This window comes from Ursus maritimus, unplaced genomic scaffold, assembly GCF_017311325.1.
Source record: "Ursus maritimus isolate PB19 unplaced genomic scaffold, ASM1731132v1 scaffold_4, whole genome shotgun sequence".
Taxonomy (NCBI): Eukaryota; Metazoa; Chordata; class Mammalia; order Carnivora; family Ursidae; genus Ursus; species Ursus maritimus.
The window spans coordinates 7,115,066-7,129,322 of record NW_024426552.1 but is presented as its reverse complement, the minus strand read 5'-3'; the positions used below and the strand labels follow the sequence as shown (position 1 = coordinate 7,129,322).

At 46.0% G+C, this 14,257-nt stretch overlaps 1 protein-coding gene across 2 annotated transcripts in view; it reads left to right on the top strand.

Moving 5' to 3' along the window:
• KCNJ15 (potassium inwardly rectifying channel subfamily J member 15) overlaps positions 1-14,257 on the top strand; it is a 73,972-nt gene that overhangs the window by 14,192 nt on the left and 45,523 nt on the right. The window contains exon 2 of one of the 2 annotated variants that reach the window (XM_040621902.1): positions 11,312-11,417. The exons of the other annotated variant lie outside the window; for it this stretch is intronic. The gene's annotated coding sequence lies outside the window, so the exon portion shown is untranslated. The remainder of the gene's footprint in view (positions 1-11,311; positions 11,418-14,257) is intronic. 2 annotated transcript variants of the gene reach the window in all.

The following is a 14,257-nucleotide window of genomic DNA, read 5'->3' as shown; positions in this document are numbered from 1 at the left end:
CCATGCTGTCCCACTGCTGCTTGTTTCTTCCGGACAGTGATTTGGGGATACCCGAGCACCAGCATTTCACATGGGGTTGCATGCGGAAAAGACTCCCTCCCCGTACACACAACACACACACACACACACACACACACACACACCGGCACACACATGTGAGCACACACCCTTTGAGTCCAAACCAAACACCCAGGGCAAGGAGTTTAAAGAGAAAGGGCCCCATCCAACACGTGTTATCATTTTAAGTGCCCATGTAGCTTCCTTTCAAATTCTTACCGTGCCTGCAGGCCCTACAGGATTTCTTGCTCAGCCCTCCTACGGCACTGGCATCCTTGCTCCTCCACACACACTCAGACCTTCCCTTCCCCTGCTTCCCCTTTAGGACTCTCTCCATCTGTTCAGCCAACTCCTCCAGCCCTGCGGGTCTCAGTCCAAACCTAACCTCTGCAGGGGCACGTGCCCAGCTTCCCAGCCACCTCATCGATCCCCACGACCGTCACTTGCCTTCTTTGTCTTCTTCTCCTCCTGACAAATGAGGCATCTGTATGCTCACTTAGAAGCTTCAAGGAAAGAGGAAAGAAAACTCGACCGCACGAAGGGTCTGTTCTATTTGCTGCTGTCTTCAGCCCGTAGCAGTTGCTTCAGTAAACCTGGTGAATGTTGAACGAACAAAATTGTCGAGCCAAACAGTGCAGGGCATGAGGAGGAAACAAAGAGTAGAGATTCGATTCCCTGCCCTTCACCTGGCTCTGGGACCCCAGTCCAGCCTAAAAATGAAATAAAGAAGGACTCGCCCTTGAGAGTCACTTTACCAAGTCTTTTTTCAAGTAATGAATGGCCAGCAACGGAAGTGCAGCTCAAAGTAGCTGATGTAGCTTGTGTCTGACTCAGAAACATTGAACGTCTCTTGCCCTTGTCTGCACCGTTCGTGAGAGTTGGCTAAACTTTGAGAAAGTTAAGATTTTGGATGAGTTTTCAAGTTACAACGTTTTGGGACCATCTATCTTCTTTCTGACTTTTTCTACTGGACTGTAGGGTAGGATTATAAAGTGAGCACCTTTTTATTCTCTTATATTCATAGCACAAACCCTGGTACTTGGTGCTCAGTAATTACTTATTGGAGAGAACCCCCTTTTCTTTCTGGAGACTTCCTGTACTTACTGTGACCAGAAAGGTTGTTTCAAATGATACATTTTATACTGTTTGATCTCCGGGATGAAGGGTTGGCAAATTTTTTTTTTTTTCCAAAAAGACCAGACAGTAAATATTTCCTGTTTTGTGGGCCATACTTCCTTGTCACAATTCTGTGACACTGCCCCTTCTGCATGAAAGCAGCCATAAACAGTTTGTAGACAAAGGGGCATGGCTGCGTTGCAATAAATCTTTATTTATAGAAACACAGGGTGGGCCATATTTGGCTTCTGGGTTGTGGTTTGCCGGTCCCTGTGCTAAACTGTTCTTACCATAAAATAACCATTAGCAAAGCAAACTGTTTGGTTCTATTGTGTTGAATTGGACTTCAACTATGTGAGATCTTTTTCGTTGCATTTCTATTGTTATCCATTTGTTACTTAAATAAAGACTTGCTCAGTGACTCCCAAGCCTGAATCCTTATTTATTTCATTTTTAGATGGTATGAAGCTTGACCCATTTCAGAAATGCACCAAGGCACTACCTTTTCTTTTTTTCCTCCTTTTTCTTTTAAATAATACCCCATCTTTGTGACTATCTTGTTTACACAAACCGAACCTGAGACAAAGCTCCCGGCGCTGGCGCACTAAGCTCTTTGTGGTTAAACTGGTTTCTCACCCACCAGAGTCTGGGAGGGAGAAAGAAAGGACTGTACCAGATTCGATGTATTTTGAGGAGGGATTGATATGTAATATAAACCAGACCGCACCTCCTCATTCTCCCTGGGCCTGACAACAACTAGTTCTCATACACAGCTGTACACAGGGAGCACAGAGAGATGGACTTTGGTCCCTTAGTTGAGACCCTAAAAATACCAGGAAAGCAGAGATGAGTCCCATTCCAGCCTTGGCACAGACGTTTGACGTAAACGGAACCTTAGGACCTGATCATAGACCATTGTCCTTCCTCATCTGGTGGTTACCAAACCACCCTCTACACAGCTGTGCCTTCCGCTTCATGCAAATGCTCCATCTGTTTCATCTGGGGCAGGCTGGAGATTGTCGGTAGAGCTTTTAACTCCCCTGGCAGGGGGACACCCAGAGGCCCCTGGTCTCCAACTGCCCCCTCTAAACAGATCTAAGCCCAGCCAATAAGATGTTTACCTCTGGCTTCACCCCACCCCTGCACAACCCCGAGTTCAAAATGACTTTGGGAAGTAGGGGAAGAGGAACATTTTCCTTTGACCCCTGGAAAAGCTGTGTCTCATCCAGGCCCTAGGGACAATGGCACTGGCGGCTAACGAGACAGTGGGAATTTGTCTTGTAGCTTTTTTTCCCCCCAAGATTTATTTATTTTTAGAGACTGAGATTGAGAAAAATGGCAGGTGGGGGGAGGGGCAGAGGGAGAGAATCTTCAAGCTAAGCACGGAGCCTAAGGCAGGGCTCAATCGCACAACCCTGAGATCATGACCTGAGCTGAAACCGAGACTTGGACACTCAGCCGACTGAGCCACCCAGGTGCCCCTGTCTTGTAACTTTTAAGTATTTTTTCTGCAGAGCGAATGGGAGCCAGTAGGAATTCCAGACTAAGAATAGCTTCCATTCTTTTTTTTTTTTTTTAAAGATTTTATTTATTTATGTGACAGAGAGACAGCCAGCGAGAGAGGGAACACAGTAGGGGGAGTGGGAGAGGAAGAAGCAGGCTCACAGCGGAAGAGCCTGATGTGGGACTCGATCCAGGATAGCCAGGATCACGCCCTGAGCCGAAGGCAGACGCTTTAACGACTGCGCTACCCAGGCGCCCCCTGAATAGCTTCCATTCTTAAGAAGAGGTCATCAAAGTAGCCAGAGTGGCACACTGGGAGCAGACCAAAGGGCCAGCTAAGGGGCTTGGACACATCCAGAGGCAGATGACCTCATGGACATTGTGGGTCTGAGATGCTCTTTTCAAGGTTGGGAAAGGTACAGGGAAAGACTCTCAGTGGCCATGGAAGGGTTCTATAGGCAGCCCCATCACAGGCAAGGTCTGAAAACAGAAGGAAGTCACAGGGGGAGGCTCAGTGGGAAGAGGTAGTGGGCTGGAAACCTGGACTGGAATTTTGAGTTTACCTCATGCTGGGTCTGTGCCCAGCATCTTCTCTCTGTCTGCTTCCCTGTTTCTCAACCCTGGTTTTATTCTCATCATCCCAGGGTTATAAGCACAATATTGATGTCCCAGCCTCGCCCCAGACCAATTAAATCAGAATCCCTTGGCCATTGAAAAGTGTCTTTGGGTGATTTTAATGTGTAGTCGGGATTAGGGACCACTGTTCTATTTTATTATCATCACGATGGTAAAAATACTACCGGAAGGGAGTTACCAAGGGCTCCCATTTGCCCCATGGTCCCTTCACTTGAGAATCCCCTCATCTGAAACTAGGCTATGAGATCACCTTGTGAATGATTACACTTCTATATTCTTTTAAAAAGATGAAGGAAGTATATAGCTAGAAATCAAACAGGACTCTGGTCTAATGTCATGAGTTCATTTTGGCCATTTCTGTCTTCTTTACGGTGTGACCCATGACTGCAGTTCAGTCAGCCCCAAGATGACCCATGTGGGTTATGAATTCACGGGCGGCTGTAAAATACAGTGTGTCAAAGTGTGAGCTTTGAAGTGAGACCAAGATTTGCATCTCTGTGCCTCAAATTACCAGCGATTTGGTCTTGGGCAAGTGACTTAATCTAAGGCTTGGTTTTCTCATCCATAAAGTAGAAAGAATCATCTTTATCTTACAGACACTGATTTGTTAAATACGGTAGTAAATGTACTATTAGAATAAATGACTTAATAGTTAATAATAATTAAACAAGATAGTGGGTATAATACACCTACATCAAATTCCTAATTCAAGGTAAGGCTTCCATAAATGGCAGTTTTTATGATTAAAACCAAAATGAATTGTGTGTCTGGGCCAGAGTCTCAGTTTCTTGTCATGTGGGATAATGGCTCCAGAATGAGAATCATGCCCACTAATAAAGTCTCGACTTTTCTTGAGCAGTGAGCTCACTGGACTTGGCTTGTGTTGCCAACTTCAGTCAGATCCAGGAGTATTGGTTACTGTCGGTATACGATGAAGACAAACGTTTGGAGGCATCTTTCTGTAGAATGCAAGCCAAAGATAAGGCATCCAGGGCTGCCTTTGACGTTCTTCGAATTCATAGAAACTCATACGAGGGATGAGGCTATTTCCATATTCCCTACTATCTGCTGGGGGTTACGAGATGAGTTACAGTGACCTGAAAGGAGTGTTTCTAAAATCTTGGTTAAAATAAGTGTTGATCATTTAAGACGAAGTATGAACCTCTCCAGTGCCTTCAATTATAAAAAAAAAAATAAAGCAGAAATATATTACAAAGCAAGTGGAGTTGAACATAATCTTTAGGAGATAAATTATGTTTCATGTAGCCCTACCTTATGACCCCAATACTAGCTCCCTGGCCAGTATGGTGTGTGTGTGTGTGTGTGTGTGTGTGTGGTGTGGTGTGTTGAAGGGGCATGTATTTACCTACTTCTCTATCAGACTGGTAGAACCAGTCCTACTCCGCAAATTTCACATCTGGGATTTGCTGTTCACAATAGTATGTGAACATGCATGTTTGAGAACCAAGCTTGAACTCAGTCCTTTTGACAGGAGCCATTTAAAGTGGGAAGTTATCCTGAGCTTCCGTTTAAAGAAAAAGAGAAAATTCCATCATAAAACCAGAAAATGAAGGACAGATGGGTGGATGGATGGGTAGATAGATAGACAGATGATAGGTAGATTTAATAAAACACTGGAGTTAAAAGAAATCCCTGTTACTCTGTACGCCATGCTGCCCAGGCTACTCGTACACTTAGCCTCTCAGTGGAAGGACAATGTCGCTGTTCTCATTCTGGTTCCATCTCGTGCTGATCTCCCCATGTGCGTCAGGGACACGCACACGTGGTTTTGCATGCAACAGAAGCTTTTCATTGCCTGCCACCCTCTCACTGCACTCCGAGGAGGGAACCCAACCCCTAACTCACACCAAAAAGGACCTTGCTGATGCAGGCTTCCCTCTTAACTGAAATTCCATCTCTAGGACTCAGTGAACTGACAAGCATCCCTGTTTCCAAATTTGCCCCCCGCTGACCCTGCCCATGTGATTTCTACAGTCCCACTTTTCCCTGTATACATTGCGGGTAAGAGCCCATTGCATCGTAAGGACAGGTGACACCATCCATACACTCCCCACCCCTTAATCTCCGCCCCTCCTTGCTTACACACGCCAGCAAGTTCGTTGTATTTGAATCAACATCAGGCAGAGTAAGCACTTCAGAAGCAAACAAGGAACAGAAGGGGGTGTTTGGGCAACGTTGAATATTATCTTAGGTTCTATAACCAAGATAGGAGATAGATTCCTATGCTTGATTTCTGGGAATACTGATGTCCCATGAAAGTCAAGGAACAATGCTTAACTAAGTGGCCTAAACCTTATAGCTTATCATTGCAATGCGAGGCACTTCAGGAAAATTGGTGTGATAAAACTCGAGTTTCCTAGGAATGAGCTAATTAAGTTCTATTTATTCAAGTAATCTAAACTATTTGACTACTCAAGTGGTTTTCGATAAAAAAAAAAAAAAAGAGTAATACTCAGAAAACCCTCGCGCCTACACTGATGCCCTTGGAAGAAGTAGCAGGACTTCTAGGGAATGCAAGTCATTTAAGGTATTTTGAGCCAGCTCAAGGTGTCTGCATAAGGACTGGTAAAAACAGAGCAGATCTTGGGGCGCCTGGGTGGCTCAGTCAGTTGGGCATCTGCCTTCAGCTCAGGTTATGATCCCAGGGTCCTGGGATCGAGCCCCACCTTGGGTTCCCTGCTCATTGGGGAGCCTGCTTCTCCCTCTCCCTCTGCCTGCTGCTCCCCCTGCTTGTGTCTCTCTCAGTCTCAAATAAATAAAAAAAATCTTTAAAAAAAACCCAACACGATAGATCTTAAAGGAATTAGAGTATCCCGTTTATCTGTTCCACAGTGCAAACACAGAAGAAAGGACAATCTAGGTATTGGAACAGGGATTTGCACAGGACCATTAGTGGGTGTGAGTTCCGGCAAAACAAATGAGTATCCGTCACAGTGGCCAAGCGCAAGGGGCAGGAAGAGTGTCTTGATACCGGCCACCTTCGCCAGAGAACTCTGCTCCCCAGTGTCCCCCGAGAGAGTGCTCATGGAGTCAGACCCTTCCCACCCCCTCCCCCACGTAAACTGCACAAGAACCCAGGAGGTAAATTTGCTTCTCTCAGTTTCCTAGTGCAAAAACCAGCTCTGAGAAGTGAGTTAACTTCCCCCTGGTCATGCTGTTAGTACACAGCCATTCTAGAACCAAAGCCACACCCGTCTGAGACTAAACCTATACTTTCCCCCATTACATTGTCCTGCTTGCCAGAAAGAAATAATTCAACAACTCGACATTCCGAGGCAGGGATGACATGTTGCCTTCCATTCTTCTGTTAGTCTCGTGCTGTAAAGTGAGACCCGACAAGTAAGATAAGATACAGGATTAAGCAATTTGAAAAACAGAACAGGGCGATGTTCGCACGGGAGCTCAGTGCGAGTTAAGCTGATAGTCCAAGTCCTCGTGCTGGTGTGCGCGCTTCGCCGAGTGATAAGTGCTGTTTACTGACCGATAGACCAGGACGCTGTGCCTTGGCCATCACCGCTGCCTAGTAAGGACGCACGGATTTCAGAAGGGAAGGGGCTCGAGCACATGTTCAGCGATTAGCAGAAAATCGACAACGCGAGTCGAGTGATGAGGGGCAAGTTATCAGTCAGCGCTCTCTCTGGACGCGGGTGACCACAGCGCTGAACCCAAGCACGTGGGACAGAAGAGATGAGGGAGCCCGTGGCCAAAAGTAAATGCATGAATGACAAATAACTCCAGGAATATTTCTTAGTGGGGGAGTAAAGCAAATCCACTCGTGACATTTCAAGCCTGGATAGGGGCTGGCAACCGCCGTGGAAATCGAAGGTAACACAAGCTGGCTTTCAGGAGCCCAGGCTTGCCTCAGAATTCACCAGATTCTCTTATTCAGGCTGGACCATCAAAAAGGAGAACAGTAAGAAAAAAAAATTGCATCCTTTTATTGGCCGTCTTTATCATTTCTTTGTTCTGCTGGCGATGCGGCAGTGTCTGCAGGGGCACTTGATAAGATGAAGTGCCACGCAAGGACACGAGTGACCGAGGACAGCCTTCCCTTTGAGCCCATTTTTTGTTTCACGCACGTGTGTAGTTTGGGGTACATGGGCACCATCTCCGGGTAGCGTTCGTCTGAGCAGCACAGCCCCTCTGCTGAGGCTGACAAGGAACGGATGGGGTTTACGGCTGATGTTTTAAGAGCACTCAACACCCTCTTTCTACACTCATACTACATCTTTGGTGTGAAGTCCTTCAGAGTTGATGACAACTCGGCTGGGATCTTGCACTTTGCATAATTTAGCCAATCTGCATCACTCACTTTTTCCACAATAACTAGAATATTTGGCAAAAGGTACGCTTCTGCAATGGGAAAGATCCCAAAGTCAAAACCTTCGTTGTTTACCCAGCTCTACTAACAGTAAATACCTAACATGAGTCCTGAGACTTCTCCTAGGCCCTCCTGCATTTATGTCATGTAGAAATAGGGGTACTGAGGCAGAAGCAGAACGTTTTATGACATTCTTTCGTGTGGCTATCAGAGATAGGGGCTGTATGGGCTCCCAGGGAAATAACCCGGGGCATTAGAGATGAAAGAGTTACAGCATAATAATATCACTAACTGCTAAATCAAATAAAGGGCTGGAAAGCATGCAATGCGCACCCAGTGGGCTGAGCCAGAAGCCAGGGCCTGAACTTGGCAGAAATGGAAAAGTCTCTGTGCGTGCTCAGGAAACCCAAATATCAGGGCTAGAAGTGTCAGAACAATGAGGCCTGTAGCGAGGGGCCAGTTTGACGCAGCGTGGTGAGGAAGGGGCGTGTCTGTAACAGCCGATGGAGCCGCACGCCTTGCTTGTCCTTCGGTATTTCCAGCCCCCAAAGAAAGATGCACCCTCAATCAACTTGGTGATTCTTTTTAAGGCAGAAGTATATAGCTTGTCACTAACCAAGGGGCAATCGCTAAAATATGAAAACGGGGGAAAGTAGAATAATTCACTGCTCTTATCTTCCCCAATGGATCATTGAAATTATTCAGGGGGATACTAACATTTTCTGTACTATTGTATTTTAAATATTCTAAATGTTGCTCTTGGGGTCTCAGACACGGATTCAACCTACCATGTGTAAAATACTGCATTTGGCCATCTGGTGGAGCTGGGGCCGTGGCCACGCATCACTCACTGGCAGATTATCTGCATAGTTGGTGCGTGGTCGGTTCAGGATTAAACAATAAGCTAGCAATAAAAGAAGTGAATTAATGCATGTAACACTTTGCCAGATCGGTGTACGGTTAGGCCTTGAAGGGAAGGTGGCCTCGTATCGGTTGCAATGACCTGGAGATGGTGAGTCTACCCTGTAGCTGTGTTTCTGTGTACCGGCCCATACTGTCAACACTGAGCACCAGACACTATGCTATACCTTTCACTGGTGGGAATTGCCACGATTCACTTAGTAAAAGTGGCTCTGAAGTGAACCAGAAACAAATTGTGTGTATTTAACATGAGGTATAAGGTTGCACCAACATGAGCCAAAGCAACAAAGTCCAGCTTGAATAAGGCAAGGGGTGTTGGGTTCATGTCACCACTGCTCTGTAACTCACCAACTCTCAAGCCATGCTACAGGTGGGGACCTACAATCACCAACTCACACCGGTGGGGGTTTAAACGCAGGTGTCCAGCCTCTAAACAGAGTGCTGAGCGCTTCTTGTGTCTTTTTATTTACACATTTTCCCATTTGACAAAATTGGATTTTTTTAAAGATTTTATTTATTTGTTTGACAGAGAGAGAGACAGCCAGCGAGAGAGGGAACACAAGCAGGGGGAGTGGGAGAGGAAGAAGCAGGCTCTCAGCAGAGGAGCCTAATGTCGGGCTCGATCCCAGGACTCCGGGATCACGCCCTGAGCCGAAGGCAGACGCTTAACAACTAAGCCACCCAGGCGCCCTTGACAAAATTGGATTTTACACACGCCCTAGCAAGGGTCAGTTTGGTGCTGACAAATGAGGGTATCATGCCTATACTACCACTTCTATTTTCAAATCAGATCAAATCAAGTTTTAAACATTTAGCAGTTGACTCCAAAAGAGCTGAGGACACACGTGGGAATAGGTGACCAGCCGCAGCAGTTTTTCTGGGACTGAGGGATTTTCCAGGACACAAGACTTACAGAGCAAAACCTCGGGGAATGATGGGAAAACCAGGATGGTTGCCCACCCCCAGAGGAATAATTGGAGATTACATTTCTGTTAAGTAACTTTCGCATTTTAGGATAATTTTTGTGCCGTCCCAATAAAGAAGCATGTGAGAAAGCCTCCGTGTTGTCCTGAGGAGGAATTCTTTTTTGTTCGGAATGGTGGTGGGAATATGGAGAACCCTCCAGTGACCAACTGGAGATTGCTGTCAGTCCCATCTGCTTCTCCCCCAGGAGCATGAAGGACAAGGAGAGGCAGGTAATTTTGGAAATCTTCTGGAAAAGTGAACAGGGCAAATGATCTACTAATTGGAAGGGTTGTGTCTTATGGGACCTGGTTTAAAAACCAGTACATGATATCAAGTTCAAGAACATATGACCTTTTCAGTAATTCAGGGAGGGCCATTCACCCGTTCTGTGCAAGAAGTCTTTCTTCCGTCATGGGGCGCCTGGGTGGCTCAGTCGTTAAGCATCTGCCTTCGACTCAGGGCGTGATCCCAGCGTTCTGGGATCGAGCCCCACCTCGGGATACTCCACTGGGAGCCTGCTTCTTCCTCTCCCACACCCCGTGCTCATGCTCCCTCTCTCGCTGGCTGTCTCTCTCTCTGTCAAATAAATAAATAAAGTCTTAAAAAAAAAACAAACTTACTTCCATCAGATGGGAGTAAGTGGCCTTGACAAGGGCTGAAAATCTTTTAAGGCCAGCTTACCTACAAGGCCAGCTTGTCCCCTAGGTTTACAGAAAGACGGTTGGTTACTTTGCCTTACTCTTTCAGTTGGTAGCCCCTATGACTTGAGTAGTTGGCTTGTTAAGCTCCTTTTCAGAATGTGTTGTCATCGTTATAATTTCAAAATCTCTGAGGTCCTTCATGGAACACAGAACAGCCACATTCCTCGCCCTAAAGGATGTCCTAAAACTTGGCATGTTTGATCATGACTGTATTCAACAGAAGAGGGCCAGACCTGTGTGTTTATCTGCTTCTCTATCTGTCTCAACCTCAATTAAGAAAAAAGAAATTGAGTGGCTTGTGAGTTCCGGGTTGAGGCAAGAGGCAGCAGGAGGAAGTTAATGCCTCAGGGATCTTGTCTGGGCCATATGGCATGTTTTGGGAAGAAGGAGCAAAGATAGAGAATGCTAGAACTGGTCACAATCCTTGAAAGGCAAAATGAAACGATTCTGAATCTTTGTATTCTTCGGAGATGTTGTATGCGTCATCAATGAAGCCCCAAAAGCGAAGGGTGAGCTTTGGGGGAAGGGCTGCCACCTGCTTCCATTTTGCGTCAAATGCCTGGGGACACTGTTTTGTTTCTAGCCTGATCTGGTGTAGTATCCACTAGGATACTCGTGCCTGCGCCTTTGGAGTAATTATTCTTACTGTTTCACTAACACTTCATCAGCGTGAGCCTCCAAGCCCGTCGGCCAAATCTGGGAAGGGAATGAGTCAAACGGCATGTTCTCACCTCCTGACAGCGTCAACCTGATACCCACGTTTCTTTTTACACCAATACAAGCTTTGATGTGGGTTTCTGCCACTTGAATAAACTATATGTGTACAAACATGTGTAAAAGTAGGGACTAACATAATATAGCGCAGTGTACGAGAACCTTCAATGCGATGTTGGTGTAGATCCTGGGTTTCAGGCCCTGTGGACACTGTGAAGGTTATTCTCCGGTCTTCTGAGACTAACTCAAATATTAAGAGACTGGATGGGATGACCTGTAGGATCTTTCAAGCTATAACTAAGCCTTGCTGACTTTTCTCCTTGCTTCCTTTTTGGAATGTAACTGCTGGTGAAAGTTTCCCTCTGCCTCAAAGCCACATCATGAAGAGATGTTCGGTGGGAGAGGCGGGACCGCAAAGGGGAGAGACGAGGTGTTCAAGTATGAGATGGCTTGGAAAGCTGGTGAGTTGCCTGGATAAAATGGGATTTATGGGGTTAGTTCTGGGCAAGCTTATTTCTCTTTGGTGACTGAAATGTCCGAATGGAAGGTAGAAATGATAGAGAACAAATGTGAGCTCGGATCATCTAGTTAAAAAAATTAATATCAACAAAATGTTAACCTTAATAAATAAAAAATGTGGCCTTTACTCTTCAGATGTTACTAAAAGGAAGGTAACTTTCAGGCTAATGATGTCGTACTAAGGCCAACCTGACATATAGGCTTTATACTCAATGAAACACCCTAATGAATAACGGAATCAGTTTTTGTTTTTGTGGTTCTTGCTCTTTGGACAAGATTTCACGAGGCTAAGGTTAGAGCTGCGTTGCTGAGTTGTCCCGGGGGGAGCTCACTTGGCTTGTCTCATCTTCACCGTTACTCGTTCTGTTCCTTGTCTCTACAATGCCTACAGCCTGTCTTTGTCCCTGCCTGTGAAAACCTTGTCAGTTGAACTCCATCATTCCCTCCTCTGGAAGCCTACCTTCAAGCTCCTGGGCAGAGTCCACTGCCCTTCCTGTGGGCTTCTAGAATATTTCCATCATATGCACTTATCACACTGTTTATAATCAGCTATTCCCGATCTTTCTGCTGAACGACCCTTTACTCCAGTCCTGGGACTGTGGGGTCTTTGTAAAAACCCAGCAAAGAGAAACACCCAGTTTAGTGATGAATCTAATAGATTGACATGATATCAATAACAAAGTGTTCTATTGGTGCTAGAAGGCCCTGCTGGGATCCTCCTGGCACTTGGAGGAACTGACCATGTGCATAGAAAGACCATGTGCATCTTAAGTCAAATTCCAAATTTTAGTGTTGAGATCCCCAATTTTATTATTTTATTATTTTTTCATTATCTTTTTGAAAGATTTGAGAGAGAGAGAGTGTGTGTGCACGCATGTGAGTGGGGGAGGAGGTGAGGGGGAGGGAGAGGGAGAAAATCTCGAGCAGATGCCAAGCTGAGTGTGGACCCCGATGGGGGACTTGATCTCACAACCCCAAGATCATGACCTGAGCCCAAACCAAGAGGCTGACACTTAACCTACTGAGCCATGCAGGCATTCCCCTGCCCAATTCTATTTTGAGTGGGAAAATGGTGTAGCAGAGGCGGGGAGGAGGAGGGCAGAGGGTGCTGAGGGAGTGAGGGTTCACAGTAAGGAAAGAACATGTACTAGTGGGAGGGAACACTACCAGTGTTCACGGGATGAGCTACGCCGCTGGTGGTCTGTGCAGATCCCCTTGGACCTCCTTCCCCCGTTCTGGGTGTGCATTCGCAGGCTTCCATGCCTCCTACTTCTGATGCTCTGCCGCCGCCCCCCCCCCCACGCCTTTTCGTAAGGCTGCCCTTGGGCTACAAGAGTCACTTCCTTATGGATACAGAAAGCCAGAGCACCAGTGGGATACCCTGTCAGCCCTTCTACTTTTAGCAAAGGTGGCTGGGCAGGAGCAAGGAAGTCCAGCTTCCTCATCTAGGATGCTACTTTCTCTCCAAAACCCCGTCCCAGTTTCAAGCAGGGAACTAGCCTGAGCCTGAAACCTCCTCCTAACTTAACTTCATCCCTCCCCTGCTGGCCTGCTCTCCTCTCCCTCAGATTTCTCCCAGGAGCACATTAATACATGGCACACGCATCCTTGTTGCCATAGTTGCTTCTAGAGAGCCACTCCAAGACGAGATTTCAACTTCATGGCTTCCTGAGACAAGCTTCCCACTGGCAAGGTCAAAAGGCAAGCAGGCCCCCAGCTCTGGCCTGCAGAGTCTTGAAAGGATTGAGATGGGCATTCTTCATTCTCCACTGCTCATCTGCATTCCAACAGGATGTTTTACGTATCTCTGGGCAGGGGTTGTGGGAGCACACAAGACACCTGACCAAGTCCTGCTTGGCCTGTGGAGGACACTCGAAGGCACTGGGGTCATAGGAGGTTTCCAGGAAGTTTTAAAAACTAACATAATCCTCTGTAAATAGTCCCACATCTAACGCAACTTAAATAGATCTAGTCGAAGGTTAAAAAATGTACTTTCTTCCTCTTACCACACGTGAAGGATTTTTATGTCTCAATTTAAGCCAAGATGGGAATTGGAAGCATTATGGCATTTTTTTTTCTTTTTTGGAAATTATTCTTGGGAAATGGCTCTCTTGAAAGAGCTAGTTCTTGTAGTCTTTTCTGTCCAGTTTTCAGAACTCACTTTAGAAATTTGGATAAAACTTCAGATTTTAGATGTATACTTTATTAAAATTTGACACCCCTAAGAGTCTTGCTTTCAATTAACTGGGAAGGGAGGAAGGAAGGAAGGAAGGAAGGAAGGAAGGAAGGAAGGAAGGAAGGAAGGAAGGAAGGGAGGAAAAAAGGAAGGAAGGGAGGAAGGAAGGAGGGAAGGATGGAAGGAAGGAAGGATGGAAGGAAGGAAGGAAGGAAGGAAGGAAGGAAGGAAGGAAGGAAGGAAGGAAGGAAGGGAGGAAAAAAGGAAGGAAGGGAGGAAGGAAGGAAGGGAGATTTACTGAATATTCATTCATGTTTGTTTTGTATTTTAGGCTAAAAGATCAATCACATTGACCATCATCAGTTACAAGATGATTAGCTATGTTTTTTGAAGTAATCTGATTGTAGCTTCTGGACCCTCCTCCTTAGAAGTGGGTTGTAAAGCAGATTCCACTCACTGGATGGGAGGGAGATTGGGTGACAGAAAATGGTTTTTGTCAACATTAATAATTTGTCCCCTGTCTGTCTCTCATGCAACATTGGAAATACTTAGATCATTCAGTTACTAAAACATGCCAAGGAAAATCTGTCGCCTGTGACAGAAATC